General features: G+C 47.4%; 1 pseudogene; it reads right to left on the bottom strand.

Moving 5' to 3' along the window:
* Positions 1-230: 230 nt before the first annotated feature.
* LOC133386489 (H-2 class II histocompatibility antigen, E-D alpha chain-like) lies at positions 231-3,166 on the bottom strand (annotated as a pseudogene).
* Between the last annotated feature and the right edge of the window lie 3,090 nt (positions 3,167-6,256).

Raw genomic sequence — 6,256 nt, 5'->3', positions numbered from 1 at the left:
AAATGTTTAAGGTAAGTTTCTAGACCTTATGGCTGCAGAGAGAGATCCCCTTTCCCCTCCTGTTTTTATGGCTAACATTCCCCACTCTTTGTTTTTAGTGCATAGACACCACCACTGACTATAAAATCAACCTTTGGGAACTCCCTGGACCCCCAGCTGCTCCCTCTCTTTTGCCGGCTGCCATCTCCATGCTGTGGCAACGTCCATCGGGTGGGATCTCTCTTTCTGACTCACATGGGGCCCCTGCAATGCTTACTGCCCTCGTTCATCCTCATGGCCTTGATGAAGATGATGGGGCCAGCGATGATGCCCAGAATGCCAATGGACAAGCCCAGACCGCAGAACACTTCTCAGCCATCTCGGGAATGAGAGCCAGCTCCTTGGAATCTGCAGAGAGGAGGAGCGGACAGTGTGTGAGCCTGTCCGTGTGTCCTCCATCCCTGTTCTTTTTCAGCTGAGGAGAGAATCTAGGTGTCCTGCCAACCTCCCTCCATCTGCCCCCTGAATCCCAAGCTGAGCTGCATCCATGTCACCGCCTTCCTGCCCAAGAAAGGCCTTGCCAAGTTCTCTCAGTCACCCCAAAAGGTGCCCACAGCCTACTTGTTGCTTATCTTATCCAGGATGGGACTCAGTGATCAAAACCATACAAGGAGATTTGGGGGCACAGAATTCATCACATTCTGAGACTGCCATCTTTGCTTTATAAAAAAAACACAATGCAAGTTACTAGACCCTATGCCTGAAAATTGAAATGAGTAGCAATTTCTCACGAAACCCCAGAAGACAGCTGAACTCCTTCCTCCCCCTACAGCTAGAAAAACCAGAGTAAATTGTGCAAAAGAGGAAACATGTTTAAGTTGCTCAGATCTTTAGAATGTATTTCTTATGTTCGGAATCTAGATTCCTGATTTTTAGAGCAGGGACAAGACCACATCTTGCTTACGCCAGATTTTCTCCATCTTCCCCTTGGGGAGACCCCAGTGCTCCACTTGGCAGACATAGAAGTCCCCCTGCTCCGGGATGAAGGGGAGGTAGGAGAACTTGCAGAAGGTGTTGTCCACACTGGGGTAGAAGTCCATCTCCTCCACACCCTGCGAGACTACCTTGTTGTTCTTCAGCCAGGTGATGTTCAGCACTGGGGGAGAGAAGCGGCCCACAAAGCAGATGAGGATGTTGGGGTCCCCCAGTTCCACGGGATTTCTAGGGTACACCAGTGTTGACAAAGGAGCGACTGTGGAAGAAGATGGATAGTGGACATCATAGAGTCATGGAATCATAGAATCGTAGAGTTGAAAGGGGCCTACAAGGCCACCAAGTCCAACCCCCTGCTCAGTGCAGGAATCCAAATTAAAGTACACCCGAGAGGTGGCTGTCCAGCAGCCCTATGAAGGCCTCCGGTGTTGGAGAGCCCCCCCTCCAGGTCATTGGCTCCATTGTCGTACTGCTCTAACAGTTAGGAAGTTTTTCCTGATGTCCAGTCGAAATCTGCCTTCCTGCAACTTGTTGGAACATGGTTCAGCTTGAACTGGTGGGTTGGGTCTGCATAGGGTTAAAAAGGGTAGATAGAGAGGAGACCTCCTGATTCCTAGGCTGTACCTATCCTTTCATCTCCTGCTGACTCTTCCTTCCTGTGTAAACTGATATTCTTAGGATGCTGACTGCAGTTTCTCGCTTCTTCGTTCTCTTGAGAAGGAGAGAGAGAGAGATCTTCTCTTTGTCTGCCTCTCTCCTCACACAACATCAGGGCAAAGACTAGGCTTAGTGTTTGCGTCTCCAACTTAGCTAGTTAGCTAGATGTAGAACTCTTTCCTTTTAAGTAGGTACTTCCAGAATAAAGTAGTTATTTCTTATTTTGAAGCTTAAAGTCTCAGTGTGACTAATTCCAGGGAAGGCGTGCTGTTTAGCAAGGATTCAAACACACAAAAATCTCACTCAGGCACTTCTTTGCTTCTCTGCAACATAACTTGAGCCCATTATTTCGCATGACATGTGTCCGGAACCTCATTCCCCACTGAGCAGCCCCTGTGTGACCCTGGCAGCCTGTGGCCAGAAGCGGCATCTCCTCCAAGGCCTGGCATTCCTGGTCCTCCATGCCTCTCCCAGGGAGCCATGCTCATCAACTCCCAGTTTATGCCATTCCATCCCAGTATGAGAAGCTTCACACACACACACCCAGTGCACGAAATGGGATGTGGATTCGTTTCCCCAAGTAGCCCACCCTGTGGCAACGCCTTCCCTACAGCCTGCTGCTCCTGTTCTGCATTCTGTGTTATCACCTGCACTGAGCAGGGGGTTGGACTTGATGGCCTTATAGGCCCCTTCCAACTCTACTATTCTATGATTCTATGATCTATCTAGACAGGAATATCTCAGAAGAAATGGCCTCCACCATCACCTGAACACAGGTCAGGCATTCAGGAAGCTGCAATTGAGCCCCGATGGGCTGAGACCAGAGCTCCACTTCATCCACTACACACACAAACACAAACATTGTACATTAGCTATAACCAGTTTTCCTCACACATGAATGCTAGAGCAGGGTTGACCACATGTCAGGTTCCTCAAACTGACTTTGGTTTGTGCACTAGAACCCTAAGAGCTGCCAACCAGTGTCAGGTGCAGAAGACTTTTATTATTATTATTATTATTATTATTATTACTACTACTACTACTACTACTACTACTACTACTACTACTACTACACTGGGTGCACATTTTGAGCCTGGGAATTTGCTTTCAGGACCAGAACTGAACTGGCCTTGCAGTCCTTTCACTCAAAAGTCATCTCCTAGTTGAATTTGTCCCACCCGACATGAAGCCCCCATACGCCCTGGCCTCCAGCATCAACAACCAGAGCATGTGGAGGCTGAGGAAGTGGGCAAGGTTGATCTTCCTTTGCAAGAGAGCAGAGACCAGGAATCTCCCTGGAGCACCTGCTTTTAGCTTGGCCACTAATAATGAATGCTAATTTAATTGGTGGGGGGAGATCACGAAGGCAGGTAGGTCCCCTCATTTGGACTGTCAGGTCACAGGGCATGTGTCTGTCAGGGGAAGACCAGCTAAATTGGGCATGTGTGGAGAGGAAGGGGAAGAGGGAGGTTCCCGTCCCCCTCCGGGTACCATTCTGGGTCCGCGTCCTGTGTCTGCTCTTGATCAGGATCTCCATGTGTCTTATCCCTGGCCGTGGGCTTGCTGAAGTTTTAAGTTCAATACCAAGGAGTCAATGAGACAGATTCAAAAGTTTACTTACAGGGAGACTTTATTGAGTAATTTAACAAGCACACACGCATACCCAATAAATGACCCAGCCCTGACAAGGCCGGTTTCCACTTTCCCTGCCTTTCCTTTATTTAAGTTACAGTTGGCACCACACCTAGGCTGGACCTCTGCCATATCACGGCGACGGATGGGATAGAACCCACGGAAAGGGATGGCCTCAGAAGCTAGCCAGAGCTTTTATTTCATTTCATTTATTTTTTCCATCTGGGCCTTACAAAATCTTTGAACCATGCAGAGTCCGACCATTTGATTGTGTGCTATTTTGGAAACATCACAGCTAACATGGCACCTCCCAACAGAAATGACTGGAGGGGACACAAAAAGATGAACCATAAACCAACCAGTGGACAAATTCACACCACCATATTTACAGAGCACAAAAGGCAGATTCGGGCAAGCAGTTTTGCTGACTGGCCAATATGTTCTCTCACTTCTCTTTCCAATATCACCAAGCAGTGAGAATCAAGGAGGGCTAGATCTCCTAAAAAGGAGTTCCCCAACTAGGTGAGAGTTGTAGTCCAAACCATTTGGAAGGAGGCCTGCTTGGAGAAGGCTGGTCCAAAGTGTCTCGATAAGTAACCAGTGCCAAAAAACTTGCTTGTCCAACTAACAGTCAATGGTAGGCCCCTCTTCAGAAAACATAATCTCACTTGGTGTCTTCAAAAGAAAAGGGAAAACCACCCTTATTGGGAGGGGGAAAGACAGGAGAGCTCCATTTGAAGTCACCATGAGTGGGGTTTTTCCCCCCAGTACAGTTGATACTCCAACATATGCAGTCATTGTGACTCATCATGGCTAAGTTCAAAAACCATATTGTAAATTGTCTCCCAGGGCAAAATATTAAGATATGATCGTGGAGGAAAGGAAATGGAGGAAGAGAATGTGGTCTGGGCTGTTTTGCCAAGAATTCTAAGCAAAGAGTCAGTCACTCCCAACATGTTTGTTTATGCATTAATTTAAAGGTATTTTACTTTGGACAAAAAGGCTTTCCGAGCAGCTTACGTAAGATCAACAACAACCAAGACTCTGCTTGCAGACTTACAGCTAGAAGATCCGGCAGGAAAGGAAAAAAAGGATATGAAGAAAACGGGGCACCAGTTCTTCCAGTCAGAAAAGTCTTATGATGACCAGCTTGAACGGCAACAGTTGAGGGAGAGAAGGAGCCAGATTTCAACCTATGGCTTTATATTTGAGTCAGCCATCAAGCCCAGTCTTGTCTTCTGTGAAAGGCAGCTCTCCGATAAAGGCCCCATACAGAGATGTTTTCCTTGGCTTCAGCCCCATAGATCAAAAAAACTGGTGAAATTGTGAGTTTTAAATTAGGAGCCTTCAGCATGCTCACCACGTGTCCTACCCATGAGCTGCTGAGTTTATTTATTTATAAAAGTAGTATAAACAATTAGCTCTAAGCAGACCAGGAAACCAATCAATATAAATTCATATAAAAATATAGCAATCAAATAAAGCTCTTCAAAAGCCAAATAATCACAAACGATCAGCTGTGAATGAGCCTGAGTTTCCTATTTGTCTTGTTTCTATGCATACTTTCCAGTCTGAGATTCTTACTGATGGGGAGTGCATTTCTCTGATGTTTGATCTGCACTGGCTCCTGATGTGTTTCCAAACCCAGTTTGAAGTGCTGGTTATCACCTAAAGCAATTGGATTGAGACTGGGGCATGCCCAGGGCTGCCTACCCCCAAATGCCCAGGCTCAGTGCCCTCTACTGAGGAGGGGCTGCTCCACATGTCAGCATCTTTCTGGAGTTAGACTGCTACATACACTAGACAGGGCCTTCATAGAATCATAGAATCATAGAGTTGGAAGGGGCCTACAAGGCCATCAAGTCCAACCCCCTGCACAATGCAGGAATCCAAGTCAAAGCATTCCCGACAGATGGCTGTCCAGCTGCCTCTTGAATGCCTCCAGTGTCGGAGAGCCCACTACCTCTCTAGGTCATTGGTTCCATTGTCGTATGGCTCTAACAGTTAGTAAGTTTTTCCTGATGTCCAGTCGAAATCTGAAATTCAGCACATAAGAAGAGCCTGCTGGATCAGGGCAGTAGCCCATCCAGTCCATCATCCTGTTCTCATAGTGGCCAACTAGATGCCCCAAAAGGAAACCTGCAAGCAGGCCCTGAGCACAAGAGCACTCTCCCCTCCAGCAGTTTCCAGCAACTGCTGTTCCCAAGTGTACTGCCTCCGACAGGGGAGGTAGAGCAAAGCCATCAGGGTTAATAGCCTGCCACTGACAGCTTCTGAGCCCCGGCACCCAGACCAAGGGCCAGGAACCCTATTCAGTCTGAAGGCCTCATTCCTTTCTGGGGAACCTTGCAGGGCCCACATGGCAGGTGAAGAAATGACTGTAATGGCTACTTTTGAATAGTGGGCAAGTTTCTGCACAAGCGCGCAACTCCTGTCTATGCTCTGTCCAGGCAAACAAGATTTATTATCAGAGTCAATGTGAGCAGTGAACACTTAAGGAGGGTGGGGAGGGTTGTGACCTGGAGAGAGGTGTGGGTGGGTGGGTGGAGGACAAGGGGTGTGGCCTGACAGAGAGGAGGGGGGCACATTTGGCCTGGGGACCTGAAGTCCCCCACCTAGACCAGAGCTTGGAAGATTACTTTTAAAATGTAATAAATTACAGTTACAGTTACACGACCCAAAAAAGTAGTAATTACCGTTACAATTACAACTGCTCTGAAAGTAACTGATTACTTTACTTTTCTTCCAAAGTAATCACTGCAATTACATTTCAGTTACTTTAAAAAAAAGCCTACAAGGTGCTGGCCTTGGCTGCTGCACATCTAAGTAGCCTAAAACAACATTAAAAATAAACAAACGCATACAGAGGACGTAGAATAATTATTTTTATCCATAAGATAGCAGTGGTGGTCTCTCTGCTGGTAAGGGAGGCGGGGAGGGAGGCTGAGGCCACTACTCAGATCTTTGCACGTCAAACAAAGTGCAACCCCCCCCC

Source organism: Rhineura floridana, chromosome 6, assembly GCF_030035675.1.
Source record: "Rhineura floridana isolate rRhiFlo1 chromosome 6, rRhiFlo1.hap2, whole genome shotgun sequence".
NCBI lineage: Eukaryota > Metazoa > Chordata > Lepidosauria > Squamata > Rhineuridae > Rhineura > Rhineura floridana.
This window is presented reverse-complemented; position numbering and strand designations above follow the sequence as displayed.